The sequence below is a fragment of the Apium graveolens genome, chromosome 9, assembly GCF_009905375.1.
Source record: "Apium graveolens cultivar Ventura chromosome 9, ASM990537v1, whole genome shotgun sequence".
Classification (NCBI taxonomy): Eukaryota; Viridiplantae; Streptophyta; class Magnoliopsida; order Apiales; family Apiaceae; genus Apium; species Apium graveolens.
This window is the reverse complement of record NC_133655.1, coordinates 164,723,628-164,736,595: the sequence shown is the minus strand read 5'-3', so window position 1 is coordinate 164,736,595 and position 12,968 is coordinate 164,723,628.

Sequence of the window (12,968 nt, the reverse complement as noted above, 5' to 3'; positions counted from 1 at the left end):
TTTTGATTTCAAAACAAATTGAAATGTAGCCAGAGCAAAAGTTGATATTTCCTTTCTTAGGTAAAATTTTGGCGAAGTCAGAATTTGTATCTCAACGGATGTTCATTATCCGTTGAAAATGAAATATCCATTGAATTTTAACATCCGTCGAAATATCAATTATTATTCTGGGTAATTTAATCATCCTCTGTCAAATTGCACTCAATCTTAGCCGTTAATTTTGAGAATTATCCGTCGAATTTACTTACAGTCTGTATGTATATTTCAACGGATAATCTTAGACTTGTGACAGTTTTTCTTATTTTTAAATGGCTATTTTGGGTTAATTTGATTGGTCACTTTATTTTACTTTTTACTTTTTAACAGTTTATTTCTGAGAAAGTATAAAATCTAATTACATTTTGATAGGGAATAAATTAAACCCTGATTGCATAATTAATATCGCATTAATTATATCAGAATTGGGCTGACAGCTAGGCCCATTAAAAAGGACCTAAAACCCTGAATATTAATTAAATTTGTAATTAATTAATAAGGGATAAATCAGCTGATAAATAAAGTCCAGTGAGGAATATAATTCCTTGAAGATTGGCTTCCAAGGAACCTCATGGGATAAGGAATCAGTTTCCTATGTAACGACCGGGAAATTTATGTTGTATTATATCATATTTATAATAAAATATGTGTATTAATATGTCATTTATATGTGATTAAATGTGTTGAGTCATTAAACCCTAACTGCTACGTGTTACGTGTTATCTGTTTTGATCCAAACGTGTTTTGGATATTTATTGAGTGTTTTATTGTAAGTTATATATTTTACATCAAAACCCGTACAGCTCAAAACCATGTTTTAAAAGCCCGTATTTCAAACAAAATCATTGACCCTATTTTGCAAAAATGCCCTATACCCTATCGCTATTCCGAACCCCTAGACGTTTTACAAATTTACCTTTTTCGCGAAAAACGACTTTTTCGGACCCCTTCGGGTACCAAAAACCCCATAAAAAATCACATTTTTATTTTTATATGATCATGAAATTATCATATATCATTTTTCTTTGTATTTTTGTAATATTCACAATTTTTGGGAATTTTTAGCATTAATTTTGTATTTATTGGATATTTAAAAATTCAATATTAATACCCAAAAATTATAAAAATTGGGTCCAAATATTTTATTAGGAGTGTAATTAGACCCTTAATGTTATTTAGGGGTATTATTTTCATAAATATAAATACCTGAATTATAATTAATTATTCAGTTAATTAATATTAAAATAAACAGAAAATTCAGAAAGAGGAATTAGGGTTCTTGAGTGTTCTTGCGGATCAAAGCCAATTTGATCGTGATTCCGGTGTCAGAAATCGAAGTGTGAGTAACTGATTTGAAGCCCAAAGCCTGTTGTATCAGATTATCACGTCAAAATCATCAACAGAGGTATTGATTTGTATTTCGTAATTTTCGGATTTAAACTCAAATTAGGGGTTCTTATTTAATTGATTGTTAGATGTTTTCGTTGCCATAAGCGTGTAGATCGTTAAATTCCCTGTCGATCCATGTCTGTTTCGTCTAGTCTGGTTCGGTTGTTGGTGTCGCCGGAAAACCGCCACTAGCGGTGGCTGTTCTTCGTTTTCTGGTAATACCGCCGTCGAACGAAGAAGGAGAAGGACGATGGGAGTTGCTGGGTTTGATTGTTGAATGAAAACGGAGCAAAACGAGCTTGGGATTGTGTTGATGGTTCGCCATTCGAATCGCCGGAAAATCCCCGCCGGCGTCGGGTTTCTGGGCAGCCGGTGTTCATGTTCTTGATTAATAATTAGGTAATTAATTAATAAATAAGGATTAAAAATAATTAAATAATATGATTAATAATCTAATAATTAGTTAATATTGCGAGTAGTAATTCGATAATGAGAATTATTATTCGAGCATTAGTTATTCGAAGAATGTCGTAATAATTGTTCGTATCGTATAATTAAATACAGATAATTAATTGATTAACGAATCGTATAAGTTTCAATAATAATATATTAGTTTAGTTGTATTCGAGAATAGTGCGTAGCTCGTATTTATACGAGTAATTGATTGTTGAGTTGGATTATGATTCGAATAATGACTCAATTGTTTAATAATTAACGTACCAGTTAATGATATCGATTATTTATATATAAATAATCGATCTAATCAAATAAGTAACGATGAGTTGTAAATATTTGTAATAAATTGTGATTAATCCTAATAATTAGGGATTAATTATTTTAAATTAGTAAATAATTATCTATTAATTATTTATTAGTTATTTATTTATTAAATATTTAAAATGTGATTAATTATTTTGATAATTAGTCACATAATTTTCAATAAATCATAACTTCTTCATTTTAACTCCAAAAATTATAAAAAAATTATTTTTGACTTTGATTTTCTTAAATAATTATTTAAAAATTATTTTGGGATTTGAAAATTGGCAATAATTATTTATATTGAATAATAAATTGAATTATCAGTGTTTAATTGATAATAATTCAACCGTTAGTCCGAATTGACCGAAACGAAAGCCTGTTGACTCAGAAAAATGAATTCTTTTCACTAAAAATAATATGAAGACCTAATTTTTTCTCAAAATTAGTTGACTCTATTGATTGATTGATTATCAGTCGAAATGTGTGCCGAGACGAGTTCGAAAAATTCCGGAAAAATGGGAACTGAAGAAAAAAGGTGATCAACGAAACAATCAGCGAGTCGATTTCGATTCTAAAAATTATTTTAACTATAAAAATGATTATGTGCTTATGTGTATTATGTGGTTAATCGAGTCTTACTTGCATATATGTAATATTCGAGTCGGTTATAAGCGTATGGGTAGATAGTATGAACAAAATGAAGTCGATTTAAGGTGCAACTGAAGTACAAAATGAATTAACCAGTCTATTTTGCTAACAGAAACTAAGCCAGCAAGGCAGGTCAAGTAGGGAATAGACGGAAGTGATTTAATTGCAGTAAGTCGCACAGAAGGTAAGTTTATCCCCTAATCTATTTTCCAGAATAGTGATATTCTCTTCAGATTCTTATTACATTTGCATTACTTTAATTCCTTTATTCATATCTCAGTTCGATTCTTGAATTATTCTTTTCATTTAAATTTATTATTCATATTCCAATTGTTACTCACAATTATTGATATATTCTGGTGATTAGAATATATCAAAGCATACCGATTTGTTCCGGTTGCTATTCCAGGGACTGGATAACATTACTTTTGGGGATTAAGTTTACTTAATCCTAAGGACCGGGACATAACCGGATCCTTGAGATGGGCCGTAGTGCCTGGGTGCCCGACGGGATCTATATAGTGAGATATAGATCTGTACTGTATCCTGGCTGATCAGCAGGGTATAGCTGCGAACTTAAGTCCAGTGTAGTTCATTTGTATTCGCCAGCAATGGCCTTCTTTTTATTCTTATGAGGTTATATCTTTGCAGATAAACTTGGGTTACGGATCCAGTTATACTGTTTTAACATTGTGTATATTTTGTAGACTTGTTGAGCAATTTTTGGCTCACCCTTTTTTTGTTGTTATTCACCTTATTGTTTTCAGTTAAGAAGGAATATGAAACCCGTCAGGACACGAGTGGTAAAGAAGCGGGTCAAGCCTCGGGATCCTCTTATACCCAAGGTGTTGATCCCAATCCAGGAAGAAAGCTTTGAGTTGCCCGAGCAGGTGGAGTGTTGATAGATAGTGTGTGTGTTTGAATAAAAGCTGAACTGAGTTTAAAATAAATTAGACAATGGTTTTTAATAAAGAAAGTTTGTGAGATTTTGAATGTTGGTTTGTAATAAAAGTAGTTAGGGGTTCTTGTTTTCATACTTCAACCTAAAAAGGTCCTGGTAGTGATTAAGGTGTTTAGTTTCATTTCTATATTATTTATTAATAAGCTTGTACAGGTTTGGTGATTAGCTCGTAACCCCCAAACTTATACCCCGGGTCTGGAGGGCATTACATCCTACCTCTTAGGACTCCAAAGTCCATTCTAATTCAGAGACTATCCCACCAAGTCTCCTAGATCTAGTCCAATTCAAGGACTCCCAACACCTATATAAGCGGTCTCACCCCCACCAATCAGAACTACATTTTTTGACTTGATCCTTGGAAATCGGCAAGGTACGTAGGCATCTTATTAAGGCAGATCGAGTCATGAGACACAAGAGCAGTCAAATCGAGCCTCAAAGCTCACGAACCCTAATGGTAAGTGTAGCAATTAATATACCTTAGTTTTTAATCCATAACATTTGGCACCGTCTGTTGGAAGCTTACAACAACCATGGCGAGAACACGGAGAGGAAACAGCGCCCCTTAAGGAACACCAGCGGGGACGACCCAAACGATCTCGTCAATGGTAGAGATACCTCTGCATTTAACCTATGCCACCAACCAAGGAGGAACCCCAGTAGGGGCAACTGAACCTCAGCCTCAAGGGACGATTCCCCCGGCTCCTCAAGGGACGAATTCTCAACTTCAATAGCTACATACACCTATGAATTCTCGACCCGTTGGGTATGAGTATTCAATTATTATGACCACTATCACCCCTTATGGGATGCCTCTTTACCCCGAGGTTGGAGGAAGTGGGCATGCTAATCAGAGTGAATCGCAAGGGCAGATGCCCCAATATATATGTGGTTTAGCTCCTATCCCGGAGGATCAAGAATTTTCTGGTCCTTACATTGAGAGAGACTCCGAATCCTCGGATGATGATGTGGCCCCAAGAAGGAGGCGTGCTGGTAAAGAGTCGATGCCTGATGGTAACCAACGTCCTAGGAGCACCCGAGGGACGAATCCCCAAGAAGTGCAGAAGAGAATCAGGGCTCATGAGGCTGAGATTCAAAGGCTAAAGCCCGACTTGGAGGCGCACCAGGCCCCCATACCCCCACTACCTCCAAGGGGGAGAAATCCTCCTCCAATCATAGATCTGGATGGTCCGCTACAGTGAGGGAATGTTGTCCCAAGGGCTGATCTAAGCAATCTTCCTCCCCTTGGAGATCCTGATGATCTTACACCACCATTCACCGAAGAAATAATGAGCGCCCATATCTCAAGAAAGTTCAAGATGCCCACCATCAAAGCTTATGATGGCACCGGAGATCCCGCTAATCATGTCAGGACATTCTCTAATGCACTATTGTTGCAGCCTGTTAACGACGCTATTAAGTGTCGGGCCTTTCCTCAAACCCTGTCGAGAATGGCTCAAAGATGGTATAGTTGTTTGCCCCCGAATTCTATTGGGTCCTTCAGAGAACTAAGTCAGGCTTTTATTAAGCAATTCATCAGTGGGAGAGTTCATGAGAAAAGTTTAGCGTCTCTCATGAGCATCGTGCAGGGAGCAAAGGAATCCTTGAGAGACTATATGAATCGTTTCACAAAGGAAGCCTTAAAAATCCCAGGCCTTGATTACAAGGTAGCTATGATAGCACTACAACAGGGAACTAGGGATGAGTTCTTCAAGATATCCTTGGCCAAGCGCCCCCCTGAAAGCATGTTGCAGCTCAAAGATAGGGCAAGGAAATACATCAAAGTGGAGGAGAGCATGAGGAAGATAGTAGTGAATAATGAGCCCGCTGGTGGCAAGAAGCGAAAGACTGATCTGTAGTATATTGCTAAGGACAAGTATCCTAGAACTGAGCAAAACACTGATTCGACCCTGAAGAAGGGAGGACCTGGGCAAAAATTCACTTAATATGCTAGGTTGAATGCTTCTAGAAGCCAGATTTTGATGGAAATTGAGAAAGATAGAGACATTCATTGGCCTAAACCCCTGAAAGCTGATCCTACCAAGCTAGATAAGAATAAATATTGTAGGTTCCACAAGGATGTTGGTCATGACACTGATGAGTGTAGACAATTGAAAGATGAAATAGAATTCCTCATTCGAAAAGGAAGATTGAGCAAGTACACTGGAGATGGAGGAGATAGGAACAACAATGGGAGAAAGAACTTTGATGAACATAGGAGGGACCAAGACGATCAGGGGAGAAATCCCCAACCTATGGGACCGGTGATAAATACAATCTTTAGAAGACCGCGACCCCGAGGGCCTGTGATAAATACAATCTTTGGAGGAACAAATGCTATTGGATTATCTAGGAACTCCAGGAAAGCGTATACTAGAGAGGTTATACATATTGTTGGAGAAGCCCCGAAGAGGGCCAGGACATGAGTAACAATGGCATTTGATGATTCTGACTTGGAGGGTGTAAAATTTCCTCATAACGACCCGTTGGTCATAACACCAATAATAGGGAACAGCCCGGTGAAGAGGATCCTCGTAGATATTGGTGCCTCGGTAGATATCTTGCTCCATGATACCTTTTTAAGGATGGACTAAAATGATTCTCAATTAACTCTGGCCGATATGCGGATATATGGATTCGCAGGAGTGGAGTGCCCCGTGGAAGGAATAATTAAGTTGCCAACGACCATAGGTCAGGAACCAAGGCAGGCAACACAGATGTTGGACTTTATGGTGGTGAAGGCTAGTTCAACTTACAACGCGATCATGGGAAGAACAAGGATACATGCCTTCAAGGCAGTCCCATCCTCCTACCATTCAGTGATGAAGTTTCCCACCCGGTACGGGATTGGAGAAGAGAGAGGAGATCAAAAGATGGCAAGGAGTTGTTATGTTGCCTCTCTAGGGCAGATGGAGTTGGGGGGCAGGTTCTACCTATTGAAGATCTGGATATCCGTGAGAATGATAAGAAAAGAGGGAAGCCAACAAAAGACTTGGTTTCGATTCCTTTGGCTCCCGAGGATCCTGAAAAAGTGACTTTCGTTGGAGCAACACTAGAGGAACCCCTTAGAGGGAAGTTGGTAAAAATTTTGTAAGAAAACAGTGATGTGTTTGCATGGTCGGCAGCTGATATGCTAGGCATAGACCCGGAACTGATCACTCACAAGCTGAATATGGATCCAAATCGAAAGACAGTGAAGCAGAAGAAAAGAAGCTTTGTTCCAGAGAGGCAAGAAGCTATTAAACAAGAAGTAGAGAAGCTCTTAAAGGCTGGTTTCATTGAGGAGATACAATTTCTGGAATGGTTAGCAAACCCTGTGATGGTAAAGAAGGATAATGGAAAATGGAGGATGTGTGTGGATTTCACCGATTTGAATGACGCATACCCCAAGGACTGTTTCCTGTTACCAAGGATAGATACATTGATAGATGCTACTGCTGGTCATGAGATGTTAAGCTTCATAGATGGATTCCGTGGATACAATCAGATCAAGATGTACAAGGATGACATCCCAAAGGTATCATTCATTACTGACTTTGGTGTTTTTTGTTATCTTGTTATGGCGTTTGGTCTCAAGAATGTAGGAGCCACCTATCAAAGGTTGGTAAATAAAATTTTCAAGGATCTTATTGGCAAGACCATGGAAGTTTATGTCGATGACATGTTAGTCAAATGTCTAGTGAAAACTGACCACATAACCCATTTGAGGGAAGCTTTTAAGGTCCTGAGATACCACAAAATGATGTTAAATCCTGCAAAGTGTGCTTTCGGAGTGGGATCTTGAAAGTTTCTGGGACTGATGGTCTCCAAGAGAGGAATCGAGGCCAATCCCGATAAAATAAAGGCAATCTTGGACATCGAGCAACCAAAGACTATCAAAGATGATCAAAAGCTCACTGGAAGCGTTGCTGCATTGGGGCGGTTCATCTCCAAATCCGGGGACAAGTGTTTGTCATTCTTCAAGTCCTTGAAGAAGGTTAAGGATTTCGTATGGACTGAGGAAAGCCATAAGGCATTCGAAGAATTAAAGAAATATATGGCCCAGGCCCCGTTGTTGGCCAAGCCAGCTCTGAATGAAACTTTATACTTGTACCTGGCTGTTTTATAAAATGCCTTGAGCATTGTATTAGTTAAGGAGGAACTTAAAATCCAGAAACCTATGTACTATGTTAACAAAATTCTGCATAGAGCTGAGTTAAATTATTCAACTATTGAGAAGTTTGCTTTAGCCTTGGTAATGGCTTCAAGAAAGTTGTGTCCTTACTTTTAGGCTCATCAAATTGAGGTGCTAACAAATCAGCCCATGAGAAATATTATTCATAGTCCCAAGGCTAGTGGGAGGCTGATTAAGTGGGCAATAGAATTGGGAGAATTTGACATCAAGTACAAGCCATGAACGGGAATAAAAGCCCAGACATTGGCTGACTTCGTGTTGCAATGTACCATACCCAACCAAGAAGTCGGGGGCCAGGAAGATACTGTACCTCAAGACACAGAAGTTGATAAAGGAGGCAAAGAAAAGGATGTTAAGGAAAAGGAATATTGGGTTCTATATTTTGATAGAGCATCAAAAAAAAATTCTAGTGGAGCAGGTCTAGTTTTACAAAGCCCCGATGGGTTCTTGATTGAATATGCTATGAAGTTAGACTTCCCAACCACAAACAATGAAGCGGAATATGAAGCTCTAATAGCTGGCCTCGGCCTAGAAGGGACACTGAGAGTCAAGAACTTAAAAGTTTATGGAGACTCAAAGTTGGTCATATCCCGGGTGAAGGGAGAGTTTGAGGCAAGGGATGATACAATGGCTAAACATGTCCGCCTAGTAAGAGCTGTGATGACTCAATTCAATGAGTGCCATATTGAGCACATCCCAAGAGAGGAAAATGCTAAGGCATTGTAAAAGTTTGATTCATCTGAGATAGAGGAAAGTTCAAGAAGTGTATACTTCCGTGTTTTGAAGACATGAAGCATTAAAGTTAAGCTTGTAGCTCCTATAGGGCTGGGGTTATCATGGATAAATCTCATTAAGGCCCATATTCGAACTGGATGGCTGCCAAATGATGTGACTAAAGCACGAAAGTTGGATGTTCGAGCACTGAGATACTCCTTGATCGATGGGATTTTGTATAAAAGATCTTATGCGTTTCCTTACTTAAGATGTCTCAGGCCCGATGAGGCACGCCTGGTTCTTGAAGAAGTACACGAAGGTATCTGTGGGCAACACTTGGGGGGCAGAGCACTGGCTCATAAGATATCCCGTTTAGGCTTCTATTGGCCAGAGATGATGGCCGATGCCAAAGAATATGTGAAGAAGTGTGATTGTTGTCAGAAACATGCACCTATTGTTCAACAACCCCCCGAGATGTTGACTTCCATCAACTCTACCATCCCCTTTTTCCATATGGGGAATGGATATACTTGGCCCTTTCCCCATGGCCACGACACAAAGGAAGTTCCTGATTGTAGCCATTGATTATTTTACTAAATGGATAGAATCCAAGTCTTTGGCCAAGATCACAACTAAGCAGGTTGCACAATTCCTGTGGGAAAACATCATGTGCCGATATGGAATTCCCTGTATCCTAGTTACCGATAATGAAACACAGTTCAACAATGAGGAATTCAAGAAATATTGTGAGGAGAATGAAATTGAGTTGCGGTTTACCTCCGTGGCTCACCCGCAAGCCAATGGGCAAGCGGAAGTGGCAAATCGAATAATCCTGGATGGACTAAAGAAGAGGATCGAGAAGTTGAGGAATAACTAGGTGGATGAAATACTCCCAATAGTATAGGCCTATAGAACTACCTATAGAGTCACGACTGGAGCAACTCCCTTTATGTTAGCATATGGGGCAGAAGCGGTTATTCCTGTAGAGATATCATATTCATCTCCCAGGATTCAAGCTTTTAATGCTGAGGAAAATGAGGAGCGGAAAGATTAGCCCTGGATCTAATTGATGAAGTACGAGATGAGGCACATGCGAAGATAGTGGAATATCAGAGAAAGGCTTTGTTCTACTACAACCTAAGGGTTAAGGAAAGGTTCTTTAAGCAAGGTGACTTGATTCTGAGGAAGGTGGAAGCTTCCAGTGTTGGGCAGAAAGGAAAACTTTCCCCAAATTGGGAAGGGCCATACAAGGTCAAAAGTGTTCAAGGAAGAGGAACCTACAAGTTGGAGACTATGGATGGTTTTGAAGTCCCGAGAGCTTGGCATGCACAAAACCTGAAGATTTACTATGTGTAAAATGGTTGAGCATGATTCTCACTTGTCAAGATGACAAGTAGGTTGAAAAGCACCTTGAAGCTTTGCTTGCTTATGATTACATGTTTTTGTTTTATTCTTTAAAGTTTGAGGTTTATTAAGACTTGTGTAAGAGATGAATCCCAACAGTTTATGAAATTTAGAAAGTTTCTGGAATATGTTTAAAAAATCCCTATGGCATGGCAAGTAAACTAAGTGCATGAGATAAAAGCATAGAGTTTGATAAATTAGACTGGTTCAAATAAATAATACAAAGTCTGATTAAAGTCTCAAAGACAAAAGTAAAATTAATAACCCACGCAGGGCTAGAAAAGCTCTAAGGAGCGGAGGTCCCCTCAGCATCCATATCATCATGTCCGCCACTCTCGCTGGATGTCTCAGTGGTCCCGAAGGAAGAAGAACTATGATCGGCAGAGGGTCGAGAAGATGACTCGGGAGGAGGAAGAAGTGGGGCCTGAAGAGCATAGTCCGAGACAACCACTCGGGTGCGAAACCTCTGTAGTAAAGCCTCGTTATCAGGGCAGATGTAGTCCACTGGGTTGATGTCGGGACAAGCCTCGTTCACGGTTCCAAGGGTTGTGTCCAAGCCAGTCCTAAAAAACCCAGGGAACACCGAGTCGTCCCTCACTCTCATAGACTGAGTGAACTCCTCCGAGTCCAAATAGTTATCGATCGCCCTATCTTTCTCAGTCCTCAGCACAACCAGCTCTGCATTAGATTCTCCAAGCTCCTCCTCCTTACGCTTCAACTTCCTCTCCAAAGAAGCGTACTTCCTCTGATGCTTCCTGAGGGCATTGTCAGCCTTGTCCGAGGCCCTCTTCCATGATTCAGCTTGCCTCACAACGGCTTGGAAGTAAGCGTTAGAATGAAATGAAACAATTAAAACAAAGATATAAGGCAAGTGGATGCTACGAATATACAAAAAAAAAAGATTTTAAGAAAGGGTCATACCGAGGCTAAGGACTGAGCACCCATGAGCTTTATCCTCTCCAAGTCTGGGGCGGCCACAACATCAGTGAAGTCCTTGGGGGTCACACCGTGATAGGACCAATCCCAGGCATGCTTTCTGGATCCAACCACATTATCCCCTTGGCGAAATCTCCAAAGAGGGTGGAAAGCACCAGTGGCAGCAGAGACAGGAGCAGTAGCAGAGATAGGGGCATTTGGGGCTTCATTTCCTTCAGAAGGAACCTCCACCATAGGCTCCTTGTGCTTCCTTAAGAAGCTAGGCTCCGTAGCCTTCCCCCAGGTGTCCAGTCCCGTAAGCCGAGCCTTCTTCATCCTCGCGGTTTCTTCAACGACATGCACGGTATCCTCATTGATTTCCTTAGCAGCTGCAAAAATAAGAGAAAAACAAAAATAAGTGGTGTCAATAATGCATGGAAGACAGTAAAAACAAGAAGGGGAGAAAAATACCCTGAAGAGAAACTGAAGAGAGCCCCACTTGGATAAGGGAAAACTTATCTAAAAGAGTCCAGCTAGGAGTGGCACCATCATCCCGAATAAGCTCATTATAAATGATAGTCTCCTCGGGGGTTAGGTGAATGGATTTGAGGCTACCATCGCTAACCTTCCCGATGGAAGATCTGAAGAGGGTGACCCGGTCCTCATTCTTCCACCTTAACCCGACAAAACTACTCCTCCAATGTTGATTATTGTCGGGAATGGAAGCACTATTAAAAATGTGTTTACACTTGGGCCTTTGCTTAATGTAGACCCAACCACAGATACTTTGAGAACTATTATAACACTGGAAGATTTTCCTAAAGACCGCTACTGACAAAGGAAAACCTCCCCTAAGACAGGAGACCATGAAGCATAAAATGTTCCTCCAACCATTTGGAGGAAGCTGACAGGGGTTGATTAGCAAGTCTGCTAGCAAGTGGGGGATGAAGTCGTGGAAAGGAAACCTAAGCCCAACATTAAGGGCATCTGTGTAAATAAAAAGAGTGTTTGGTTTCCAGTGGCAAGTACGATCACCACCACTAACAGAACTAGCCTAAGGGGAGGACAAACGTTATAAAGTGCGTTAATTTTATCAAAATCTATATTGTGCCATGTGTTACAATAATCAAACGAATCAAGATGTGCATTAGAGGGGTAATCATCCCCTCTAGTGTTAATCATATCTAGTAATGACATGTAAGAAGAGCGGATTTCGATATCGTTACCTCGTTTCGAAGAAGAGGCAATCTTAGCCGCTCTCTCGGAACTCTTGTCTGCCATTGATGGAAATGGAAGAAAGCTTGAAACCTTGGAAAGGGGAGGAAGGCCGGAAAAGGCTAGCCGCAAATTTTCTAAGGAGAGGAGTGTTGAGAGTGGTGGAGAGGAGAGGAAATTTTGAGAAATGAAGAAGAGTGAAATGAGAAGTGTGAGTGAAATCACACTCCCACCTCACTTTTATATAGCCTCCCAAACTATCAATTGGGCCTCTGAAAAGCCCATTTGGGCCCAAGAATAGAACATTCTGGAAGAATCCAGAAAAATCTAAAAATAAAATTTGATAAATAAAAGAAGGTGCCTCAGAATTCCATAAAATTCTGGAAATTTGGTTTTGAAAATAAAGGCCAGGTCGAAGTCATGGGCCCAAATTTAAATTGAAAGAAAAAAGCCCAATATAAGGGCCCGACCCAGAAAATATCTAATATGTGAATCTTATTGGGCCTGGGAAGATATCAAGCCCAGTATCAGGGCCCAAGTCCAGAATTTTTTCAAAATAAAAAAGGGAGCAAATGGTTGGAAAAACCAAAATTAAGGCCCAGTTGTGATCAAGCCCAAGTCCTCGGCCCAAGCTCAATATTCCTAATTTAAAAGAAAAATGCTCAACTCAAGCGCAGTAAATGGCGAAAAAGAAGAAGACCAATGAATAAGCCCAGAAAAGAGATGGCCCAAAAATAAAACATCCTAACCCAG